Here is a 27,321-nt window from a genome sequence, read left to right on the forward strand (position 1 = left end):
ATTGAAATAAGCCCTTCATATGTGATTCAAAGTTTTTCTGTTTTCTTGTCTATATCTTTTTTGTACATACTCGTACGTGATATCGCATCCCAAATAATTAGAATGGCTAACGTCGTCTACTACTGAACTGCTCACCATTGCTTTAGTTTTCTTCGTGCAAAATAAAATGTTTGAACCCTATCTCAGGAGAATTTCAATTTTTGCCAATACCTTGTGCAGCCCAATCCGAGTGGTGCCCTTCAGTCCGTAACTGTTGTCGCCATCTAGTTCTAACACTATCTATACTACCTATAATTATGCTATGCGATCGTAAAAATACTTACTGTTAATGTTTAACTAGAAATTAAGGTATGAGTATATCACTGGTGAAAACGTCGTGCAAAAAAGTTTCTGAGCTCTGTTTTAGATACTCTGCGGGCAGTTCTGTACATTGAGGAGCATTGTTCTCAATCTCTTGTGAGGATATTTCTGAAGGACGTTGCTCTTAAGCGTACACGTTACGTGAACAAACCAATATTACGTATTCGGTGGTCCCGACCTATCCACAGTCACACATTTGTGTGCAGTCGTGAGCATAGCAAGTTGTTTCCTGTTTGTCAAATCATTGCATCTGCAGTTTACATGCGCGGCTTCTTGACAGCTCAGAAACTACAACCACCTACTCGCTGTATAGAAATTGTCAACTTCGGCTAGCACGGCGCAAGCAAGCCAGCGAGTGAGCGAACCATAGCCGGGGGAGTTGGCGAGAGTTATTGTCACCCGCTACGGGCTGCGTAATTACGAGCGCCACGGGGAGAGCAAGCGTGGTTGGTAGAGGGAAGGGGAAGAGAGTGGAAGGGGAAGACACGACGTCCCAGCGTAGCCTTCTCCTACTCTGGCACTCGCTCAATGAAGGGAGCGTCCTAGTCTACCGCAGTCGGCGAAACGGATTCTGTAGGCCAAGACGAGACGCCAGCACTCTTTCTGACATCAACGTGCTCCCATCGGTATTAGTGCTGTCCAAGCTAAACGTGTCCACAGTGGATTCACGCCCACGTTCAACTTCCTGTTTCCTAGCGGGTCACCGTGACACCAGGTGGACTGTAGTCCATTGAAATTTATGAAACTCACGGCAAATTTCGGGTATTTTAATTTCGGTTTTCAAATGACTATTTTTGTAACTTTCGTATCAGATTCTACACAAAGGATCATCGTCTTCTTCTTCTTCTTCTGTCTGCTGACGCTTTTGGTGCAGCTCTCCACGCTAGTCTACCGTGTGCATGCCTCTTCATATTTTTTACAAAAGTCCTTTTCCCTTGTTACGTTATTGTCCCTAAGTCTGTCTTTAATGTTCCGTCTTTGCGTACTGTACTTCCAAAATAGCAAAATGCAGCCACTACTTCTAGATACGATATCGCAGTTCTTGTGTTATTCCGAATTACGATGCAATGTTCCTTTGGACATGCATCATTGTAATGAACACTGCATGGTAATTCGAGTAAAATGTGTCCCGTGTACGGCAATATACATTATGGTTATACGAGTACACGTAGCAGACACATGGTTACGACATATGTATATGGAAGTTTGAGTGTGGCCGTGACTCATGCGCTGATAGCCTAGTGGTGCCGGCACGGTAGCTCAGCGTGTTCGGTCAGAGGGTTAGCTGCCCTCTGTAATAAAAAAAATGACTTAATCTATCAACAACGAACTTAAACGGATGTCTTACGACGTCCGCCCCGAGCAGATGCAACGAACAAAAGCGAACAAAATGAGATTTTTAAAAAAGTGGTAAGGCGAGCGCTCGCGAAAAGCAGGAAATTGGGTTCGAGTCCCAGTCTGGCATAAATTTTCACTGTCGTCATTCCATTATACAGCTGACGGTTGTTCATATTCACAACTGCGAATACGCTTCATATACTACTCAGTGTCTATTATCATGGGCATACAGCATGTCGACCTTCACGTTAGCGTTCTTTTCGTTGATGTGCATGTTATACCCGTCAGTTAGCATACGTTGTATTTCGTGAAGCATGGACTTGCTTCATATTCACTCTCGGCAGCTACTGCTACGTCATAAGCAAACAGCATCATTATGATTTCCTGTTCGTTACAAGAAATTCGCACATCGAGGTAGCCTTTTCACCACCCCTCATCGCTTCTATACACAAATGAAATAATAGTGTTGCAGTGGGAAACCTCGTGATTTTGACCTGTTGTCTTTACACCAGTGCCGACTTCTCCTGCCTGCTTCGGAAGACACATTCGATCATCACAGGTGTCTGGGTAACCAATCACATTTATATCGATTCGATGAAATGCGTTCCTGCGTGAAAGCCGATATCCACCAGTATGCTAACGCACCACTTTACGCACAACTTTACGTGATTTCATCTACGTGGTAAAAGTTTTATTTGGTACACTTCACGATCTGGTTGGGTTTCGCATATGCAGGAAACATAAATAAATAAATAAAACTTTGCCACGTAGATGAAAATGACGTTGTTATGGTAAAGTGGTATGGCAGCATACAAGTAGTTATCGGCTATCAGTGCATGGACGTATCTCACTGAATTCCCAAAAATATTTGATGACTGAATGTGTGTTCCGTAATCATTCATTCATGAACGTTGTAGCAATAATCGACATCAGTATAGCGCAGCCTGAGGAAGTTTGCAATCTGAATGTAACTCGTGCTTCTAACACGCTCGGCAGTAATGACGGTGAGACGAGAAAAGCTATTTATGTCAGTAAAAACGTAATTATGTCAGACCACTAGTTCCTTAGCTTGAAGCAGTCAGGTTTCTCTCCTAGCATGGCTACAATTTTCACTCTTAAGGTTTGGGACCCCGTATAGAAATCTTTCTTCAGACGCCTTTTTATTGTGTCAAACAAGGTAGGTCAGGAGAAATTACGAGGAAAGTGTCTAATGGCATCAACAGTATAGACGGAAACACGGAAACACACACGCCATTTGGAGCGTTAGCTTTCCTTACAGAATCCTACTAAGTATCAGCAGGCGCACCCTATAGGGATTTCGCGCCTGAATTGCGACATAGGAACGATCGCTGCAGAATGGGGCCGTGGGTCTACGTCTCGTCTAATGATATACTTCACTGCGAAGCAGGAATTCTGCAGTACGCCATCGCCCGTCCCTTCCTCGTAGTTTCCCGAAGTTTTAACTATGAGCACTTTTTCATTAAAAAAGATGTTTCACAGGAGCTAAGACCAACAAGTGCTCATAGCTCTTAAGATATAATTTTTAGAGCTCTTATCTACTAGACTTTTCCTTGTTATTACATGAGGAATTCATTCCTGAGGTTTTGCCGTTGAGTTTTGAAATACCCTGTATAGCTTGTGACAGTCAGCGAGCAGTCACAGTACACTGTGATGGTATTGCCTATTGCAACGTGGCCAGAAAACAACATTTGGAATAACGAGGAAATTATAAGAAGGACGATGTGTGAGCCGAATAGCCCAGCAGTTTGGTATTGCTCACAGCACTGTTTCATTTGAGGAGCGTTCCGAACCACAGTCGCTGATGTACGAAGAGGAGGTAATCGAACAAGGCTAACTTAGGCAACAGGTGAGCACTAAATTAATCAACAGGAAAGGAGATACCCACCTACAACAGAGGGTGCGATTGCAACCATCTTTAACAGGACTGCAACGGACGCAATCTCACGCTCCATAGTGACACGGCGAGTGTATGGGAGTGGTCTCTTACCAGTGCTTTGTGTTCCGCCCCCATACATCGGCGGGACCATTTGCGATGGTACCATGAGCGTGGCACTGGATCAATGAGTACTGGTGTTGCGCGCTCTTCTCGATGAGAGCAGATCCAGTCTGAGTAGAATCCTGGATGTTCCCTCATATGGCGAAAGGTGGAAACACACAATGTTCCCCAGGAACATTGTTGACGTTATCATTTTCGTGATACAGGTTTTAGGGTGTGGGGAGGCTGAAGGTAGCATGGGTGTACTGTCCTCCAAATCTTCGAACAAGGTAAACTCAGCGGTCAGCTAGGGAACTGGCCGGCCCGTTTCCCGATTTAAACCTAATGGTGCACGTATGGATTTCGTTGGGAGATGTATTGCACCAACGACAATCAAATAGTTTTGAACTATGCTGGTGGAGGAACGGAACGCCCTACCACAAGAAATTTGTACCAACCTTGCAGCCAGCATGGGAGCACGCTGCAGAGCATATACAACCGTTCGCGGTGATCACTCGCGGTGATCACTCGCGGTGATCACTCGCGGTGATCACTCGCGGTGATCACTCGCGGTGATCACTCGCGGTGATCACTCGCGGTGATCACTCGCGGTGATCACTCGCGGTGATCACTCGCGGTGATCACTCGCGGTGATCACTCGCGGTGATCACTCGCGGTGATCACTCGCGGTGATCACTCGCGGTGATCACTCGCGGTGATCACATACTGTTGAGCACCATGTCCCGCTTTTGTAATGTCCAGTAGACCGTCATAAATGGTGGTAACTTTAGTGTAATTACTGTCTTTAAACGAAAGTGTCATTGCTGTTCGTCTCATTTCTTTTAATTTCCTTCTGTACTATACTGTAGCAGTTCTTTCTATGTATGGTCCAAGTTTCATGGGTGCATGTTAACTGTTAGTGACACATCCGAAAGTTACTTTCGTCCAGTGAACACGACATGTTCCATTTGTCACGCCGCTCTTGTCCGAATTCAAGTATTCATTCATTCAGTGAGGCAGGCAGCGCCCAGAGCGAGTAAGGAAGTGCGTGAACGCGGCGAGGGAGTAGAGCGAAGTGTGGAGAGCGGTGGGAGATGAACGGCCAGCGGCGGTGTGTCGTAGCGTGGCATTAGGTCGATAGCAGCGGCGGCAGCCGACGGCGCGCGCACAAGCCTACCACAGGCTCACCGTCCCAGCTCCGGCCACCTCATTCTTCTACGTCCACGGCAACAGAGTGCTTCAGGGGGGAGGGGGGGGGGGGCAGTGAATATTTTACAAATGCCAGTATACACCAACTGGAATAAAACCTTTAGCTTAACAAATGTAAAACTTTTACTCGTTACAGAGATACAGCTTGCGTATTTCTTGTGTATGCTGTTGTGCAGGCTTAACTAGTAACAACCCATGACAACTGCTTTTTTTATATTTTATTTACGGCTAAAGATTTGAGCGATGTCTTGAGTGGTACATTGTAAGATCTGAATTTTTTTTTCGAAGACTACTTACTTTGTTTTGCAGTATTTCACCATGTTCATTACAGCACGAGGAAAAACAGCAAATCATAACTGGAAAATAACACTTAAGATCTTACAACGTACCAGCCTGAGAATGAGACACTGTTCGAAACTGCTAGCTGTATACAGAACATAAAAATGCAGTTTTGCTGGATTTGTAGATATTCTCAGTGTAACAAAGCAGCTTAAGTCACTTAATAAAAGACAAGTCTTCCAGTTCAGACACTATACCAAGCAGGTTCCTTTCAGAGTATGCAAATACAATAGCTCTATACTTTAGAGTCGTAAAGCCACACGACGGAAGATGGGTACCTAAACACAGGAAAGCTGCGCAGTTCACGCCAGTACTCAACAAAGGAACCAAGAGTAATCCACTGACTTACAGACCAATATCACCTGCATTGATTTGCAGTAACATTTTGAAACATATACTGTTTTCGAACATTACGAATCACCTGGAAGAAAACTATTTATTGACGAATAGCCAATAAGGGTTCCGAAAAGATCGGCCTTGTGAAACACAACTAGCTCGTTATTCTCATTTAGTAATGACTGCTAACGACAAGGTATGTCATATTTATTCAATGTTTCTAAATATCCGGAAGGCCTTTGATACGTCCCTCACAAGCTATTTCCAATTACATTGCGTACCTATAGCGCACCGTCTTAGTTGTGCCACTGGACTTCTGATTTCCAGTTAGACAGGTCACAGTTCGTATTGACTGACGGAAAGTTATCGGGTAAAACCGAAGTGGTATTAGGGGGTCCCCAAGGAAGAGCTGTAAGCCGCCTTCTGTTTCTAATGTATATAAATGATTTAGGAGATAGCTATTCACACTATCTTACATTTTTTGCAGATGATGCTGTCTTTCGCTGTGTAGTTAAGTCACCAGAAGATCAAAGTAATTGGCATACTGATTTGGATGAAATATCTGTATCATGCGAAAAGTGGCAACTGACGCTAAACAATGGGAACTGTGAAGTAATCCACAGAACTACTAAAAGGAATCCGTTAAAATTCGGTTACACCATAAATCACACGAATCTAAAAGCTGGAATTGACGAAATATCTACGAATTACGATTACGAACAACTTAAATTTTAGCGAACTCGCAAATAATTTTGTGATGGAAGTTTTATTGGTAGGACACTTACAAGAGGCAAGAGGTCTACTAAAGACACTACATGCACTAGACTTGTCCGTCCTTTGCTAGGGTACTGCTGTGCAGTGAGAGTTCTTCCCAGATAGGATTGACGGAGGACATCGAAAAAGTTAAAGACGGTGAGCTTGTTTCTTATCATCGCGAAATAGATATGTTAGAGGTGTTAGAGATAGTGGAACGCTCCTGAAATAGAGTGAAAGTGGTTCGATGAACCCTTTGCCAGGCACTTAAGTGAGAATTGGAGAGTAGTGTTGTAGATAGAGATTATTATTAGGACGGTATGCATCTCATGCAGGATATGCAGCTGTTAGAATAAAACATAAAAATATTTATAGAAGGTGTTAAGCGAGGAGAAATGAGTTCAATGACGATTTTCATAAACTCCACATCCGACTTCAAAGCTCTCTCGAATTCTCTTGACAACACCGCGTCGTATCTCTTCTGAGGTCGTCTTGCCGTTCTTTTATCAGGACAGTGCTGTTCATAAGCCGAACGATCAACTCGTCTCTTGGCCGGCCGGTGTGGCCGTGCGGTTCTAGGCGCTTCAGTCTGGAACCGCGTGACCGCTACAGTTGCAGGTTCCAATCCTGCCTCGGGCGTGGATGTGTGTGATGTCCTTCGGTTAGTTAGGTTTAAGTAGTTCTAAGTTCTAGGGGACTCATGACCTCAGATGTTAAGTCCCATAGTGCTCAGAGCCAAGCCAACTCGTCTCTTGTGTTTACTTGTTCTTTGTGGACTTCGAAGTCCAAAAATTCAGCTATGTAAACTCATGCAGAACCTCACATCTTGAACTTAAACACAAAATAGACTATCGATACATAAAGCCATAGCAACACGCGAAATGGAAACTTCTGTTTGCAACCAATAGAAATTGGACATGTTACGTGGAATGTTTTATTAGAATTAATCCATACTATTCTCTTCTAAAATACGCTGGATATATTCCGCAACCTACCATACAACAAGCGACGGAGGGTCCTTCGTACCATTATCATCAATTTTATTTCATATTCCGCTGGCGTACTGAGCTAGAAAACCTTACTGTAGTGAATATCTGCGCGCGCCATAATCTCATATTATTCTCTGCTAGCAGAACAATGGTCGTGGAAGTGATAGTGAATGTGGTTTCGTGGACTCAATTACGTCGCTAGTATTCCCTTTCACCCCGTAATAAACTATTCAATAGAAGAGTTTGATGAATAATAAAGCATAGAGTCAGGGTGAAGAGCTGTCATGTGTCACAAGAACTGGCTTTCAGAGAACAGTGGCCAGAGAGTATCGATAAAAGGACGTGTATGACAGGCACAAGTTAAAGTGAAGGTGAAGCGTACTGTGGCGGGTGGAAGTGCCCACAATAGCAGCTGGCCCAAAAGAAGTTCCCTGCCACTCCGACTCCTTCCCCTTTTGTACAGACACTATGAGGGGATGCCATAAAAAGAAAGTGATTCACTTTATTATGCGTGATAAGGACAAGTAACATATCAAACACATATTTAATATTTGAGAGTTATGCCCGGGTACGGCCCGACCTGGTTCTACGTGGCGTTTGAAAGGAACAATAGCGATATTTACCTGTAAGTGATTTAGGGAAGTGACGGAAAATCTAATTTTAGATGGTTATGGAGTATCACCCACCCGTCTTCCAAACACGAATCCAGCATCTAGCAGTGCCGTCTCGCCTGGCATATCTCCGCTGAAGACCAGCCTATGTTGATATCGTTCATGGGAAGTTAAATCATAATCTTTTCCTGTAAACTTGGTATTACAGCTGGTTTTACAGCCAAACGGGGACGTTTAAGTAACTGAATGGTGCATTAGCGCCTAATGGCAACTATCACTGTGGATCGTGGCACGGCCTTTATTGCATACCTGCCGCAAATGGACGACAAAAACCGATTTCCCATATAAAGTCACCCTCGTTGTTGGCGGCAGGTCTTGTCTTCGGACAGCACACATTCGTTGTACGCTCGGGCTGCAGCGCTCATCGTCTTCTTTGTCCCCACAGAGGGCACTCGCCAGCCACTCTTGGAAAGTTGCCCTGACCGTATCTATTACGTGCTGCGGAGGATATGCGCCCGTTACGCTGTCTGCGAGCAGCCATTCTGTTTGAAATACCTTCACATATTTGTCAGGCGGCGACTTTAAACTGCGGCGCCGCTCTGCCGCTAACGACGCTGATTCTTTACGACGTCGCGCTCCCCCGTTTTTCCCCTTGTAGGGGCGCAGTGTGCTGGGACCGTCGGACGACAGCCACTTTAAGGCCGGCCGTCTAAATTCGCCCTGAGTCGCCAGCGTTTCGCTAAACACTTGCACCACTCTGCCTTGTCCGTTCGCTCACCGACCGTCACAGTTAGGTGGATTGTGTCGAACGAAAATGCCGTGGAAACAAGAATGAAAACTCTGTGGAAAGTGGAAGTAAATTGAGAACATAAGGAAGGTGAACAGTGAAAGACCACACTACAGATAGATTATTATTCCCTATTTCGGACGCCAGTTATTTTTATGAAAGGGAACACCTAATCGGATTTGATGATCCGCTTATAGTTTCTGTAGAGAAAACACCCTCACAGAAATTAGGAAGCGAGTTTTTAGAATCTAGAACAATAAATTGTGGAGCGTGATGAGGTTACCTCTGACCTTTCTATGTAATATATGCATCAACGCAATTTTGAAGCGATGGAGATTAAAATGCCGGCCGGTGTGGCCGTGCGGTTAAAGGCGCTTCAGTCTGCAACCGCGTGACTGCTACGGTCGCAGGTTCGAATCCTGCCTCGGGTATGGATGTGTGTGGTGTCCTTAGGTTAGTTAGGTTTAATTAGTTCTAAGTTCTAGGCGACTGATGACCTCAGAAGTTAAGTCGCATAGTGCTCAGAGCCATTTGAACCATGGAGATTAAAAAGTCAGAGCAGTACTGAAGTTTAAAGCAGTAATAACTCAGCTATCATTTACTACACGCAGACGAAAAAGCTCTTTTTACTAATGCTTATGAATTACAGTACTCCACTGATCATCTTATGTTGAAAAGCGAAGGCAAAGTTATGACATGTCCAAGTTAAAAAATATCTGTTAGAACTATTTTGTATAGACAATTCAATACACAAGCAAATAATTTTTTATATTTTTTGGCTATATATTCTATCATCCTAATGACCCAAATGCATCAAACAAAACCGACTGCAGTATAGAACTCAGATAATTTTGACAACTTGGCTGATGAGTCGAAGTCCGGAAACCAATGTAAACTACTTGTAAAGTTCTTGCACGACCATCATTGTGACTTCATACCGGAGCATGAAACATTTTGTAATTTTCAAATCAAGAAAGGAAACGTTTAGGAGCCACAAAAACAAAATTTCTAGCCAAAACTGTTGTCAATCGGCTACTGCACAATGAAAATAACGGAAAATTTTCCGAAAAGCTCAAGATAAAACATTTAACACATTTCACTAAAAATAAAGGAAAACAATTTTTAACTACATACTCAGAGGAAGGATTTGTCATAAAAGAAAGGGAAGGGGACCAGGCCTACTTTTTGGAAGGACTGCACGACGAAGACTGACACTTCATTTTCAGCCCATTCAACTGGCTCTGAGCACTATGGGAGTTAACTGCTGAGGTCATCAGTCCCCTAGAACTTAGAACTAATTAAACCTAACTAACCTAAGGACATCACACACATCCATGCCCGAGGCAGGATTCGCACCTGCGGCCGTAGCGGTCGCGAGGTTCCAGACTGTAGAGCGTAGAACCGATCGGCCACTTCGGCCGGCTCAGCCCATTACTGTCTTCTTTAAGTTAAAACGACAGACGTAACCAGAACATTTCCTGACTTAAAATGCTTTAAATGATTACTAAGATACTGTCTGTACACCTTCCACCTGATTACCCCCTCTTGAATTTTTAAGGATTTCAGATTACTATTCTGTCTCTCAATCCACCTTACGCTACTCGAGACTCACAAATACTAATATAGATATACGCAATCCTTTGTCCCTTTATAGAATATAAAATGATCGCTCCGAAAGCAGTGCATCCTATTTTTTGTGGTGACTTTGGACGTCCGTATCAGATGTCGTCGGTGTAGTGCTAATGCTTGAACCTTGCTCTCTTATTTGCAGGGGGTTCCGGTGTTCTGCGGCAGTCGGCGCCAGCAGAGGAGTGTTCCAGAATGGTGTCTGATATGAACGCGCATATGAAACAGCGACGTGTGATTGAATTCCTTACTGCTGAAGAAATTGCGCCGACTGAAATCCATCGTCGCTTGCTAAAGGTGTATGGAGACTAGAAGTAATCAACGTGAAGGAATGGGTACGGCATTTTCAGGGTGATGAAAACTGTGTGCATGACAAGCCAGGGCCCGGTCGCCCCTGCACAGCTGTCGTCCCTCGCAATCAAAGTCGTCTTGATCAACTCACCCGTCCTGATCGGCGGATAAGGACCTGAGAATTGTGTGCAAAGCTGAATGTTGGCTGTAGTGCCTTAGAAACGATGTTGCAACACCTTGGTTGTCGCAAAGTCTGTACGACATGGGTCCTGCGGATGCTTACATCGAATGAAAATTTGTCGGATCCTGCTGGACTAATATGAAGAAGCTGAAGGTGAAACTTTTCTGAATAGCATTGTCACCGGAGATCAGACGTGGCGTCACCACTACGAGCCGGAATCCAAAAGACAGTCCGTGGAATGGCGATTTGCGAATTCTCCGTCAAAGAAGAAATTCAAGACATAGCCGTCTGGAGGCAAAGTTATGTGCACAGTCTTCTGGAATAGACAGGGTGCGGTTCTTTTGGATGTCCTGGAGCCTGCAGAAACTGTCAGTTCAGCACGCTGCAAGACGACACTGACTACGCTGAAATCCCGAATTTCCACGGTAAGGCCAAGGAAGAAGAACAACTTTCACCTGCAACATAATAATGCCAGGCCCCACAGTTTTGCGACCACGCAACTCACTGCAAACTTCGGCTGGACTGACATACCACATCCACCGTACAGTCCCGATTTAGCGCCTTCAGACTTCCATCTCTTTGGGCCTCTGTCAGATGAACCACGTGGCGAACATATTCAAGACTCGGATGCTGTTGTCAGAGCTGTGAGGAAGCGGATAGCCACAGCTGGTTCTGATTTTTACAAGCGCGGCATACAGGCAGTGGTTCATCGTTGGCTAAAGTGCATAACGAATGGTGGTGACTGTGGAAAAATGATAGTCTATAGCTTAAATATTGCTCACTTTAGCAGCGCTGTTGTGATTTTTGTGTCTTTTGTAGTTTCAATGAATGAAAATAACAGGCATTACTTTCGGAACGACCCTCTTAATATCAGAACGATACCGGGAACTCTTCATAGGGCTATGTCACTCCATTTTTTTCCTTTTTGTTCCTGTGTGTCCAATTCCAGATTATGAGATCTTGTCTTCGTTGGTAGTATTGTATTTAAGTTCTTCTGGAAGCATCTTTTCCATAGTAACTACCTGCTGTATACCCATGGCATTTAAGTGCTTCCTCACTTCGTAACACCAACGACGACAAGCATCCAACTGCATCTCTTAATATCCATATTTTTTATTTAATCGTTGGGATCTTTTCGAATCACATTTATTTCGTTTTTCGTCAAGTTTACCTGCCTTGGCAACATGTGCTTCATTCTCTGTCCTCTGTCGTCTGTTATAGGCCTAACCTCACTCATCTTCAAGTATTTCACAACTACTGTAACATAAGTAAGGTCTGAGCTCCAACACTTGTCGCTGGTAATTCCTGTAATTGCGTCATTTCGGTTACATCTCTTTTTTTCGCAATTTACACCAAAAAATGTTCGACTAAAGGGGCTTTAGGCAGATGTTTCAAAACAACGAAAGTTTTGCACCAGTTTTGACTGAGTGGCCCAAAATAGCCGCTGTTCGCCTACGTCTTAATGACTAACCTTGTACATATCTCCATTCTTCTTTTCCTAAGCCACGCTTTAGAATGGCGTTGGCACTGAAAATCCATTAGTCACTAGCGGAAGTCAGAAGTCGTCACATACTCATATGACCGGCCTCCGTGGCCGAGGTCGCGAACGCATGCTTGTGCGGTGCTGCTCTACCCTGGGGTAAGCCGGTTCGAATCCTAATCGTGGATTAAAGTCTCACTGCCAGTATTCTGCCGCGAAGGGGAGGAGAGATGATAGCTTACAGTTCCTGATCAGACTTTGTGCCAATGTCCCGGTTTCAATACCAAACCTCTCTGTAGTGTCTCATGAAGTGAGGGCACGTGACACTGTGGACGGTGATCTGTCTGTCGGATGGAGATGTTAAGCTTGGCAGCCCCCTTGGTGCTAATCACGAGGAGTGGGCGATGTGACAGCACCGGGTTTTACCCTCTCGCTTCTATCATCATCATCATCATCATCATCATCATCATCATCATCATCATCATCATCATATCATCATATCATCATCTTCTTCTTCTTCTTCCCCCGTCACAAATATTACACTCCACTCCACACACACAACACATACAAGTAGTATTACGAATAGTTTAATGGAACATGTTGCAAACAATTAAAAAAAACACATGTTACATATGCTCTTTCGTGTTCTTGCACATCCGAGTAGATGACACGCGGCATCGCCGCCGGCGCGCTCTTGCTCAACGGAACCTCGCAGCCCGCGACACACCCACGCGGCGGGGGCGGCGCGGCGTAACTCAGCCGTGACGTCACACGGAGCGGCTGGCCCACGCACCTCACCAGCTGACTGGCTGACGGCGGGAGCGCGGTCGGCAGCGCTACGCCTACATCCCACCGCTCTCTGCGTGGGTGAGGGGTCATCGAAGTATAAGGCTTTGGTTCAGTAACTGAAAGTACCTATTCCGTCTCGAGTCACAAATTTTACTTTCAAATAGCTGTCCAATGCCTTTCGGAGCTGCAACTGCACTTTCGAGGACTGTATGAAAATCGTGGTTATTACATCTGCTCCAGTTTTTCACCTAACAGTGACAGAACGACACAGTTGTTAGTTTTCACGAGACGAATTATATCTCATGCGGGATTAACGAATTAAAGTGAGAGAAATAAAGCCCATTGAAGCATTACCAGCCTGCCGTAGTGGCCGAGCGGTTCTAGCCGCTACAGTCTGGAACCGCGCGACCGCTACGGTCGCAGGTTCGAATCCTGCCTCGGGCATCGATGTGTGTGATGTCCTTAGGTTACCAACGTTTAAGTAGTTCCAAGTTCTGGGGGACTGATGACCCCCAGAAGTTAAGTCCCATAGTGCTCAGAGCCATTTTTGAAGCCTTAGCAGCGTTAACCACCTGACATTTGTCTTCCGCGTTGATGTAAAACTTCCAAATTTGCATTTAGCATTTGAAACTATTTAACAGTTTATTACAGTATTTGGAGACTCAAATGGTGCATATTTAACGTACGGTACAGTGACGTGACGGGTATTAGATGTGACAGACAATTGCTTACAAAGTAGCAGTGAGTACGGTGCTGAGCGGTGTGTGTGTGTGTGTGTGTGTGTGTGTGTGTGTGTGTGTGTGTGTGTGTAGAGAGAGAGAGAGAGAGAGAGAGAGAGAGAGAGAGAGAACTGGAGGTTGGTGGAACGAGATGAAGACGATAGGTTGTGTTCGTTTTTGAGCCACGGGGTAAGGAAATTATGTTCAGTGCTTCTTCTGAGACTATTGCATTTAGAGATAGTCACTGATGATTAGAATGTATTTCTTTACACAATATCAGACACGCATGTGTAAGTGCAAAATCCAGGTTCCAGTCCCAGTCCGGCACAAGTATGTATTTACGTGACCCAAACAGCTGACGTCAAAACGAATTCGCAATTCCCGAATCCATTCCGTAGTAAGAGGCTGTCATTACTGAATATAGGAAGTAATCTGTTGTATTCACTATCAGTCTGTTCATTCAGTATGTCAATGGGTTCGAGGATCTGTTGTCTGTGTATTTCATGTTAAAGACTTCGCAAGTTTCAGTGCAAATGTAGAAGTTTTTCACTAGTGCAGAGGACAAAGTCACGTGTTTAAACGCAGGTAAATATCATTTCTCTACCTTTATCTTAATCTCACACGGGATATAATTCGTCTCGTTAAATCTATTAACTGTGCTGTCTTGTCACTGTTAGGTGACAAACTGAACCAGATACAACGTCCAGTATATCAATATAGTCCTTGAAAATAGAGTTCAAGCACCGAAACGCGTTGGACAGGCATTTGAAGAGAAAATTTCTGACTGTTGACTGAGTATTATTAATCATTAATCCATAACCAAGATGTCGCAGTCACGGACTACTCACGACTAAACTGAGGAGCCAAAACATTATTACCATTGCCCATCGCGAGGTTGAACGCCTCATGGTGGTGTTGCAGACACGTGACGAAGTAAGGAAAAAATTGAAGCGGAAGAGAGTCGAATGGGTAGCAAATGCGGAAATTCACTGATATAACCGGTTTTGACAAAGGGCACATCGTTGTGGCACTTTGGTCGGAAACGAGAATCATTGAAACCGTGAAGCTGGTCGGATTTTTGCGTACTGGTGTGGTGAGCACTTATGGATAGTGGTTGAAGGATGGTGAAACAACATGTAGGCCGTATGGTACCGGATGTCCACGTCTCTCCACGAAACGTAGAGGTCGGAGGATGCCCCACTGTGTAATGCAGGATAGGCAGCGACCTACTGTTAGATCTGACGCCAGAGTAGGCACAAATGTTTCACAGCACACGGCTCAGAGGCCGATGTTTAACATGGAGCTCCACGTCACACGACCCTTGTGTGTTCCTGTGATGACCCAACAACATCGTCATTTATGATTGCAGTGGGCACAGCGTCACTGAGTTTTCACCGCGGATCAATAGAAACAGGTTGCCTATCGAATGAATCGAATTTCTTCTTACACTAGGACAATGGTTGGGTCCTTACAAGCAGTCATCCCAGCGAATGGCTGCACGAAACATGCACCGCGTCACAGGTGCATGCCGGTGAGGCCAGAATTATGCTTTGGGGTACCCTGAGTTGGGCTCCAAGGGATCCGTGGTCGTAGTCGAAGGCATCGTGGCAGCAGTGAACCACGTAAACATTTTGGACCATCTGCGTCGCTTCATGCTCGAGGACTCTCCCTGCAGCAATGACTCTCCCTGCAGCAATGACATCTTCCAGCAGGATAACTGTCCGTGTTGCGGGGTCAGAATCTTGCTACAGTGGTTTGAGAAGCATTATAGTGAACTCTTATTGGTGTTTTGGCCAGCAAATGTGCCTGTCTGTACCCACTGGAACACATACCAGGCTTCCGCTGCATGCCTCTAAACCACGTTCCCGTAATTTGCAGGAACTGCTTGGTCTGTACGTAGACATCTGGTGCCACATACTTGTGGAATCCTGACAAGGACTTGTAGAATCCATGCCACGCAGAATCGTTGCTGTATTGTGTTTGCGTAGTGCACCAGTAAGCTATTAAAGAGGTGCTCATAATGTTTTGGCTCATCTGTGCTTGTCTACTAATGACGTAATCAAAGTTTGTCCCCCCCCCCAAAAAAAAAAATTCAAGCGGAACGTTTTAAATGGTCTCTACCAAAAATTAAAAAATGGGCTAAAATTAATCTTCGAGAAAAATCTTTGAACATAAAACGTCCCGGGAGAATGTAAGTTAGTCTTAATATTTTCACTATATTAGAAAGGCAATAAACAAGACTAATAACTAAAGAGGTATTTCTTTGATACCGGTTCCATATAAAATATTTTCCCCTATTTTACGAAGCAGAGTAGGAGCAACACTGTACTGTCATTTACGAGAACGTCAAAGCGGTTTTAGGAATGACTTCAGATTTAATATTTGTTCAAAACAAGATCTGCCAATCATTCGCCACAGATTGCTGAGTTCAGAAGATATTGCAGTATTGTTCGTTGATTCTGTTGGTAACAAACTAAAAATATAATAATCCGAGAGTTTTGTGAAGTTTAAATTAGCTAATTAATTCGTGGAACACTTACATAGTATCTTATGTGAAATTATTGGTAGACTTATCTCAGCCCTTCTGACTAAAGACAGACGTACAGCAAGGTGGTAGTCTATACTTAGAATTTTTTAATTGCATCTTAGAAAAACAGTGGAAATTTGAAATGCAAAACTGAATGAATACAAGATTTCACCAATACGATTGGGAAGAGGAAACAATGTTGGAATAGACTGTCTTGAGTTTGCAGATGACTATACTGGCTGCGCGTCTGGAAATGTGACATCTGTTTTAATACAAATCAATCATTTTGAAGAAGTAACATGTAGGACCGGCTTAAGAATTTTTGCAGAAAAAACGAAGTTGTTTACGAACACCGAAAATGCAGTGAATTTTATGAAAAAATATTGGTGAAACTGAAAACGTTAAAAAAGGAAGTATATTGCATAGAAACTCCAAGAAAATGGATCTAAAAATCAGCTCTAGAATAAAGGGTATATAAAATGGGAAGAACATGTGAAATGACTGTAGCATTTTACACCGAAAAACGTCGCTCTAAAAATGGAAAAAATGAGGTTCACTATAATAGTAGCGAACGTCTACTATTAATATACAATTCAGATAAATTAGAAATATTAGAAAGGTGAATGTTTAGGAAAATATTAGGTTGACAAAAAACTAAGGATTTTTAGAAATTACGTTGTAGTGATTAAATTTATCGAAACACGAAAACGTCCGAAAAAATGAGGAAAACAACATGGTACTTTTTGGAAATTTATATCGACTAGTAGAGAGTACGTGTAAAAATCTTGGAGTATTTGTGAGATAAGAAGTGAACAACAAGTTAGATACATGAAGTGAAGAAGGATTTAGAAAAAAAAGAAGATTAAGTAACAATTGAAAGATGAGTATTTATGGAAAAGTATTGAATATAGAAGGATTCCAAGGGAGGAGAGTGAAAAAAGTCGTGAGAAGATGAGAGGTAGAGAAAACGTAGTAAACAGATGAGAAACTACTGAGAGATAAAAAGAAGACAGCGAGTAATTAATTGAAATTGGCACATGGTGCTTAGTCTGACTATTGGAGAGCAAACAAATTAAGTTACGTATATAAGATTTTCGTTTGCCTGCAGGTTGTGTGTGTGTGTGTGTGTGTGTGTGTGTGTGTGTGTGTGTGTGTGTGTGTGTGTGTGCAACCCTGATACAATGACATTCCCATTCCCGGGTCACGTAAGCGCAGTACGCCGCTGGAGGAACCGAAACAAAATGAAGCAGCCCATTCATGAAGTAGTGTCTCGGCCGGTGATTCATTTTCTGCAGCTAAAGTGGAACAACGCTGCAACAATCCTCGTTGAGCTGCTGGCAGCGTACGGCCGTGTGACACGGCAGTTAGGTGGCACTGGCACTTCTAGTGTGGCCAGCCAAGTCTGAATGACGAACAACAAAATAACTCGCCAGTACTACAAGTTTTTCAGACTAAGCCATCGGTATCATTTATGCCATTAAAGCGCCATTAAGGCCTACAAGAGAAAAAACGAAAGAATTAACCACACTACTAAAGACAAAAAAATCAGCACACCATAAAAATTATAAAAGACATTTAAAAAAGCACAGTTAAAAGGCAGTAACAACGGAGTAGTTATGTACTGCAGACCATAGTCAATCGTTGCTGGTCTGTAGCTTCACCCTCCACCAATGGCGGCGTCTCCACATGTTTAAGGACTGTTAATACTCTGTGCTTCCATCACGTGCTTGGGCGTTTTACTGCAGGTTGAGAATGGAGGGCTCGCTATGGGAGGGACCCAACAGCCCGAAGGATGTGGCCCAACCACTGCAGCCTCTTCTGCCCTAATATTCGACCCGTGTGTGGCTTTCCGAACCGCTGGTAACTAAGCGGACAAAAAAAAAAAAAAATAAATAAATAAATAAATAAATATGCCGGACACTTGAATTGCAAAATAAAAATATCAGCCTTGATCAAGATGATGTACCTGCAGCCAAATATGCTTTGGAAATAGGAAAGCAGGATTCACTTCAGTAGGAATCATTCGAGCGTACCCCCTGTTTACTGTGTACCTCATCTAAACAATTTTGCTGCTGGAAAACGTTTCGAGTGTAATAAGCTAATACTTGTTACTTACAGGACACTTCCAGAGGAGGAACAATGTCGTAAAAATAAAAGCAGTTCTCATGAAAGACAGTCTTTCACTGTCAGACCTATGAAGTTTTAGCTTGCCCTAGTGATTTTGACACTGTGAATGACCTTATGGAGTTTATTTACTCACCGATCGTGCGATCCTAAGGTTTATTCAGGATTGCACCACTGATAAGCCACGCAAGCTTCACGCGAGGTAACGAGCAGCCTTCCGCAGATTTGGCAGGAAGTGTGGCTTCCGGTCTACACCCAGCGCCGCCATCTTCTGGACACGCCTCGTTGCCCGCCGCGCGTCGCAGGGAAGAACCCCTCCCCGTTTCCTCCCCATTTGAGAAGCCTTTGCCGTTGCCCTGTCTCCATCTAGATTCCTTTCCAGTTAAGAGCTGATCTCTCACGCCTCTACCACCAAAACCGACGCAGGAGAGTGTCTAAACAGCTAAATACGGCAAGATTGATTCATTAACCAACTTCCTTTGTTGTTGTTATTTAATTTGGCCTTTGTCAACAAACTATGATGCCGTAAACGATGTATATAAAGCGGAATAAAAACGAGCAAAAATGTCAGTACATCCAGTTTTATGCTTTTATATCACGTAGTTATAATTAAGAGTTCGCAGTCTGCGACAAATAAACGAAAATACTTGACATTAACAATTACGTAGTCACAATTCAGTGATCGAAAATTCAAATTGCTCTGAGCACTATGGGACTTAACTGCTGTGGTCATCAGTCCCCTAGAACTTAGAACTACTTAAACCTAACTAACCTAAGGACATCACACACATCCATGCCCTAAGCAGGATTCGAACCTGCGACCGTAGCGATCGCGCGGTTCCAGACTGTAGCGCCTAGAACCGCTCGGCCACTCCGGCCGGCTTCAGTGATCGCTGTAAAAACGTATGGTATTTCATAATTGCTATCACAGGCGTCTAGGGATTGCAGAAGCGGTCAGTACACAAAGTTTGGCAAGGAATCATGTACAAAAATGTCCGGATTGCGTAAAAAATAAGCTTGCGATGGGATCCCTTTCAAATCTCCCGCTTCACAGCACTCACGCATTCTGAGAATCGGGCACTGACGTCAGTCCTCCTCACAATCATGACCATTGCATCACATTTTCGACTCACAACAATGATTGCGAGAAATAAGTATGTTTGCAACTACGAGGGCTGACGGTTGTGTTTCAAGGACACGCCGCACTGTCGGCTTTGAACAAGACGTCACGTAGAACTGAACGCCACGACGTTAGGCGCAGCATGGGAGTCTGTAGCGCACACATGTCACAAATCATTCTCTCTGCTGCGTGCGTGCCGTGAAGCTGGAGATTCGAAAGTGATCCCGTTTTCAAACTTACTTTAAATCCGAACGCTACATTTCCGGACATGGTTCCTAACGAAAACTTTATCTACTCAGTCCTCGCTACAATCCCTAGAAGCCTGTAATATATCTCGTGAAATACCCTTTTTCTAGCAGATGTAATAATCAATTAGTCTACATGTGTGAGCACAATTCCGCAGATCATAGGTTACCCGAATCCTTTAGTTCTTATCCATCTGTTTACACTTGAACTCAGGGGGAGGGTGGGCATTTGCGGTATTTCCGTATTCAACATAATGGATCGGATGTTTTCCAGGAGTAGGAAACAATTACACTCAAAAATGTACGTGAGTAATGAATTCGGCACGATCCCGCGCAGCTTGAGACGTTCTTCATACTTTATGTTCACTCTCACGGATCATCGTATTGCTGGCATACAGAATTCATGGAACTGTTGGTGAGCTGCATTATTTCTGTATGCTGGTCTCTGATACAACTTAATTCCATGTTATGCTCGTATTTCTGTACGTTCCAACACCACGGAGTGCGCAGGTAGATGCCAAAACGTATTTTCACTTTAAGAAAAATTGTTTTTGTGGTCGTTACATATACCACACAGCGATGGGATTAAAGGCACGTAAGAACGCATCCCCTTTCTCAAATGTGTTCTAAGTTTCCTGTGCCTACGCTGCGGAACAAAACTCGTGTAGATACAAACAAATGATCTTTACGTTATCAGCGAAAGAGACTCCACCGCTGAAATAACTTTATAAGTTATCTGTGGGCGTTACGTGAAATCTTGCGCTGTAAACAAGGTGATCGGGACAAATCAGTCACTTAAGACGACAATAACATCGTTAATATTGGTGGGTTACGATCTGTATCTATTATACTTCTGTTTATATTTACAAAAATCGTTACCGGTATGTACGTAGGTAGGAAGACCTTCAGATGATAGGCGCTTGGTGCGGGGAATGGCAACTTACACTCAAGACAAAAAATGTATTTACTGTATTACATGACTGCGGAAAAATGGCTGGGAGCAGTTATTTCCGTACAGTGTATAGGAGTATGCGTACGTAGCTATCTCACGAACGAACGCGTATAATTAGTCAAAGGGGAGGCAGACGCCAGACAGATTTAATCTAAGATTCCTCAAGAAATTTGTCAACGAAGAGGCAGCTGACAGAGCACCCGTTCGACGAATACTTCAATATTATTCATCCACGTGGGACCGCACTAGATGTATTTGATAGAGGGAACAGAGGAGATCTAAAGAAGAACCTCACGTTTCGTAACACATTCATGAAGTAAGCACTGAAACGTCAGAAGATGCTCTCTCAACTGCAATGGCAGACGCTGCTAGAATGGCCTTATGCATCATGGTATGGTCTGCTGTTGAAATTCCGAGAGAGTACGTTGCTAGAAGAGTGAACAAATTTACTGTATCGCTTTCTCCTATATGTATCTGACGCCAGATATCTTTCTTCCCGGGAAACATACGCGAATAAGAAGGAAAAAGAGGGAACTGACTGGTACCGTCCGCCACACACCGAAAGGTGGCTTCCGGAGTATAGATGTAGCTACGTATATCCTCATCCACTGAATCGATTTCAACCAAATTTTGAACATACACCACTTACTATCTAGAAAGAAGCAATTCGATGTAAGAAGTATTTACCTCTCCTAGGAATAGGGGGGTGAGAAGGGGGAGTGATGATGATGATTGGTTTGTGGGGCGCTCAACTGCGCGGTTAGCGGCGCCCGTACAAATTCCCAACCTTTGCTCAGTCCAAACTCACCACTTTCATGAATGATGATGATAAGGACAACACAAACACCCAGTCATCTCGAGGCAGGTGAAAATCCCTGACCCCGCCGGGAATCGAACCCGGGACCCTGTGCTCGGGAAGCGAGAAGGGGGCGTGAGAATAGTAAGTCAGGAACGTCTGGAGCAATATATTTCAATTTGGAACATACGTCTATCAATTTGGAACATGCGTGACATTATTTGTATTATTTGAATAAAAATATTGTGGGGGATAACACACAACTACAGTTTTTAGGTGTAGAGTTGGAAGTGAGAAGCCATGACATCTACAAAATATTCGCTAACGGCGGATAGTAGTACCCAATTCATAGTTTTCGGGGGCGTTAGCAGCTACGAGTTTTCATAATAAGCAAAAAAACACTGGAGAATGGAAATGATTTCGCGAAACACGTCGTGCAATACATAAAAGAAAATCTTGACTGGCACCAGTGAAAGTTATAAAATAACGAAGACACTCAAATACTCTTTACAGTCATTACCTCTTCATCTACTTTCGCTGAACTGCAAAGGTACAACTGTTATCAGCGAGATCCAAAACTTAACGCTTTGGAAGATAAAGCAAACTAATTAAGCTTGTGCCAAAGTCGGCGTTTGTAGAGGATTCATTGTTGAAAGCAGTTGTTATGATGTAAAACTGAGTGTTCTGCGTAGTCGGAATTAGAAAGTGGTAGTCTAATAGAGTCTACGGGTTCGAGGCAAAACATTTAGAATTAATTCTGCCTAAAGGTGCAATGAATTCATTAGTGTTGTTGTCACATTAAACATTCTGTCGTGCAGATGAGCAACAGATGAGGACCTTCATATAGTGGTGGAAAAAATTGACCCGTATTGAAAAATATTACAGTATTGTCTCGCCGTAATTAAAATTATAAATGGGGCCAAGGTTTTTCAGAAACCTCTGTGTGTATACCTGGAGTACTTCCGTCGTGATACTTCAATCCACACTGAAGTGATTCTCTCATTGCAAACGCGTGCAGCAGTCGTAATGCACTGAGTTTTTACTGGAGCCCTAATAGTTATGGTGTCACGGTGTTACCGGACGCTGCTACCTCTTGCGTTTCGCAAAGCTCCAGCACTCGACTTCAAGGGCGAGCGGGTATAATGCAGTCGAGTCGTTGCATATTCCAATGAGTCTCAGCGACAGAAAGAGTAGCTCGGCATATCGCCTCCCCATTTCAGACGGTGAGGTATTCGACATTCGGAACGCGACGAGAAAAACAATTACGTGTGAGCCCTGAGTAGAAGTAGCGTTATTACGTACAATAAATGTCGAGAGTTTTGTTCTTGTTACTTTTGTTATAGCTTAACAACTGAGTACATGAAAATGAAATCTCTCTAACGAGGAACTGAACTACCTCAAGAGAACCACTTGTGACTGAACTGCTGAAAAAATCTGATCAGTGGTTTTGTACAGTGATTCAGAATTAATCGGCTGATTAACACATTTACTGACGCAAACATAATACAAAAGAGGGAAACTGCGGAATACCGACATAAACGTGACGTTATTTTATTATTCTGTTACAAATCCCTGATGCGTCCACCAGCAAGCTGACACACACAATCTAAACGAGTGGCCATCCAAATTTTTTGCTCGAAAGCCAAAACTGTACACCGATTCATTATTAACTGGTACCCTACATTATTAGTATGCTATGACTCTCGCAAGAGGGAAGGTTCAGTAAGGGTGCGGTAAGTTGGCCGCCAGCCCCGAATTATTGATCATTAAATGTCGGCGTCATCTTGGACATGTTGTGTTGACTGGTATTTTTCGGGTCGCTGCCAACCTCATCGACGAAACGGGTGTAATACTATAGTTACTTTGACTAATATCAGTATTTGTACTTATATTTAAGCGGACTATTGAATATGAGACACCGTCACAACAATTAGTTAAATTATGTAACTGCCAGTTTTCTTCTGCTCAGTGCGTTGTATTACAACAGTCCAATTCTAGTTTAATATTCCTTGTTAAAAATAGTTATCGCATTGGATGATGACTATCTCTGTAATGAGCATTCACAGAGCCCTGTTACTTCTCTGTAAAAATTTATACCATGGCAGCTGATCGGTACGAGCTGTCAGTACTGGAAGACAAACGAAAAAACATTCCCCTCTCAAAACCTCTAAGCCTGCAGTGGCTGCACTAGGTATCCCTCTGCACATCTCAAAACATTACTGTCTCTGTAAGTACGAGGGTTGTCCAGAAAGAAAGTTACGATCGGTCGCTAAATGAAAACCATAGTGAAAAATCAGAAACATATTATTTGCAAGAGTTGGCTACACTTTCCAGATACTTCTCTACATAATCGCCGCTCCGACTTGGATATTTGTCGGAGCGTTATACCAAATTTCCAACACCATCGTCGTAGAATACAGCCGCCTGTGCTTTCCGATAATTCTCTACACTGGTCTACAGTGCGTACCCTACACCCAAGTGTTGTCTCTGTATACAGCATTTCATGTGAACAGAGATGATACTCATGATGAGATAATTAGGAATGTGTTGTGGGTGATCGAACACATCCCATCGGAAAGGCTTCACTGCCCCTGCAGATTGCGGCTGAGAACTGCCTTGATGAAGGAAATGCATGGCAGTTGTGTTAGGTGGGGTGCATTCATTAAGGCGAAGCCTCTCGGAGGGCCCTCCTCCTCGGCGGGAGACATCGTTGTTGTAGGCACCATTACTCGCTCACAGTGCGCTCACAACTGAAACGAGCGTCTTGATGCTATCGATGGTCTTACTAGACACTACCCAACAGATCAGTGCAAAGTTGCACCGGATTTTCACTGTGGTGTCCATTTCGCGACCGATCAGAACTTTCTTTCTGGACCGTATTTCCTTTGTTACTGAGCGGGAAAGTACACTTTTAAGATGATCTTACAATTTAGCTGACTTTTTGGATTCGGCAGTCAGTTGCTGGAGGCATATTACTATAAAATGCGGCCGAGAGCCGCGGGCCGCACCAATATGATCTAAACGATTGCTAAATTCGTTACCCACTTAATGTAAGGTTTCTTCTTCGACAAAAGCAGTTACTACTGTTACTGTACTCTTGAGCTGATTTATATCACGAGCTAAAGGAGATACGGGAACACATTCCCTTACGTACGTTCGCTAGAAAGAGGCATAGGATCGTATTTAGAGATCTTTGAGGCCAGTCATGTAGATCAATGTCTTTAGCTCCAGTGTTTCCATGTTTGGAATGGGTTGGAGCAACTACGCAGCAGTCTTCTTCCACACCCACACTGTGTATTCCTGAAATTGCTACAGCTTTAGTTGAAACGAGAAGAGAGAAGCATTAGATTCAGTCTCTTCATGAATTTCCAAACTATTCTTGAATTGGTTTCCTTCATATTATTCAGATATATTCATAATACTTCACAATAGTAATTATGGCGATTTCCACATCCTAGAGGTTCGTAGTGTGGCTTGGTGGGTGAGAAGTAAATTACAGTATAACAGGTCCTAACTCCTCCAGTTCGATCCTTGGTCGGCCCTGGATTTACTATCTGTCGTCATTAATGACGACTTTCACCTCTGGTAATGTTTGGTAAAGCGAGGATACTGAGTTGCACCGTGGTTCGTACTGCACTTTGGACTGTAGGTCACTCCGTAAGCTGCTGGCTGGGACAGTTTAACAGATTTAGGAAGGCGAGGATATCCCACCTCCCATATGACAACGGCTAGGGGAGCACTGTGCGGTTCGATCTTACCTGATTGATGAGAGCTTTACCTTTTTACACTTCTTTTATGAGAAATGGCACCCCTTAAGGGTCATCTGTTTCGTATTCGACAGCTTGCTGAGTCTCACTATGCCACTTAACGTTACCATCACAATCGAGTGTTGATCCACCAAACGAAAATAAGGCTGTCAGCTTGCGCTAATTGTAGTCTATATACTTTAGTAAGATCAATTTGACTTTTTGGAAGGTAAATGCACCAGAAACGCAGTTCTGACGTCGCGGTTGATAATGGAATTAACACTGAAGAAAAATAAACATTCATAGGATTTGACGATCCGGTAAAAGAATTTGACAGTGTAAAATGATGCAAGAAGTTCGAGCCTCGGAGAAAAATAGGGTTAAGCTATAGGGGAAGACAGGTAGTATACAATATGAACAAGAACAAGAGCGAACAGTAAGACTGGAAGAGCATGAACGAAGTGCTCGTATTAAAAAAAGAGTGTATAACTATGATGTAGTCTTTGGCCCTTACTGTTCAATCTATACATCGAAGAAGCAATGACGGAAATAAAAGAAAGTTTCAGGAGTCGAATTAAAATTCAAGGTGGAAGGATATCGATGACAAGATTCGCTGATGACATTGATATCCTCAGTGGAAGTGAAGGAATGAATAAAGTACAGAACATGGACTGAGAGTAAATTGAAGAAAGAAAAAAGTAATGAGAGGTGGTAGAAACGAGAAGTAGCAGAAAGGAGAACAGAGAGAAACTTATGAGGATTGGTGGTCACGAAGTAGATGACGTTATGGAAGGATTGATGGTCACGAAGTAGATGACGCTATGGAATTATGCTCCCTAGGTGGCAAATTAACTCATGACGGACAGAGCAAGAACAACATAAATAGCAGATTACCACTGGCAAAAAGGTCATTCCTGGCCAAGAGCAGTCTTCTAGTTTGAAACCGAAGCCTTAATTTCAGGAAGAAATTTCTGATAATGTACGTTTAGAACAGCATTGTATGATAGTCAAACATGGACTATAGGAAACTGGAAAAGAAGAGAATCAAAGCATTTCAGATGTGGTGCTGCCGCGCGGTTAGAGGCGCCATGTCACGGACTGCGCCGCCCCTCCCGCCGGAGGTTCGAGTCTTCCCTCGAGCATGGGTGTTTGTGTTGTTCGTAGTAAGTCTAGGGACCGATGACCTCAGAAGTTTGTTCCCTTAGGTATTCACACAAGTTTAAACATTTCTGAGGTCGTGCTACAGACGAATGTTGAAAATTGGATGGACTGCTAAGATAAGGGGTTAGGATATTCTGTGCAGAATCTGAGAGAAAAGGCGTATGTGGCGAACACTGACAAGAAAAAGGACATGATGGTAGGACATCTTTTAAGACCCCAGGGAATAACTTCCATGGTACTAGAGGGAACTGTAGAGGAAAACAGTGGTTGGCATGCATCCAGCAAATAGTTGAGGACATAGGTTAGAAGTGCTAGTTTCAGATACAGACTTTGGCGCAGGAGAGGAATTCGTGGCGGGCCATCTACTCAATACTCTACAGAATGACATACTGGTGAGCTCAACCGGCTTTATTGGTGAAGATTTATGACTGGGTCGTTCGAGTTGTGGAGAACTGCCTTTTTTGCAACATTATTTTACATTACTGAGTTTGAAAAACAGGTTAAGAGCAGCGCAGAGACACTAATTTAATCTTTGTACTTTTATTTTGATCAGATTCATCTTCACGGATGGAACCTTCGGAGCGTTAAGCTGTAATTCATTGACATGTTACTGGATAATCCATTCAGCTGTTTTATTGGATGATACTTACCTCGTACGATAGATTTCGAGATTATACCTAAAATACTATCTTCGGACTTGCTTGTCACAGTCAACTTAACAGAAATTTTGAAGCAAGTGAAGTAGTGAAGCAAGCGATCCAAATCCTAACTATATCGAAATCAGTGGTACAAGTGCTACAGTACCTGCGAAGGAAGGAATTATAAAAAATGTCTTTATTCATTTGC

This window comes from Schistocerca cancellata, chromosome 8 (assembly GCF_023864275.1).
Source record: "Schistocerca cancellata isolate TAMUIC-IGC-003103 chromosome 8, iqSchCanc2.1, whole genome shotgun sequence".
Lineage (NCBI taxonomy): Eukaryota > Metazoa > Arthropoda > Insecta > Orthoptera > Acrididae > Schistocerca > Schistocerca cancellata.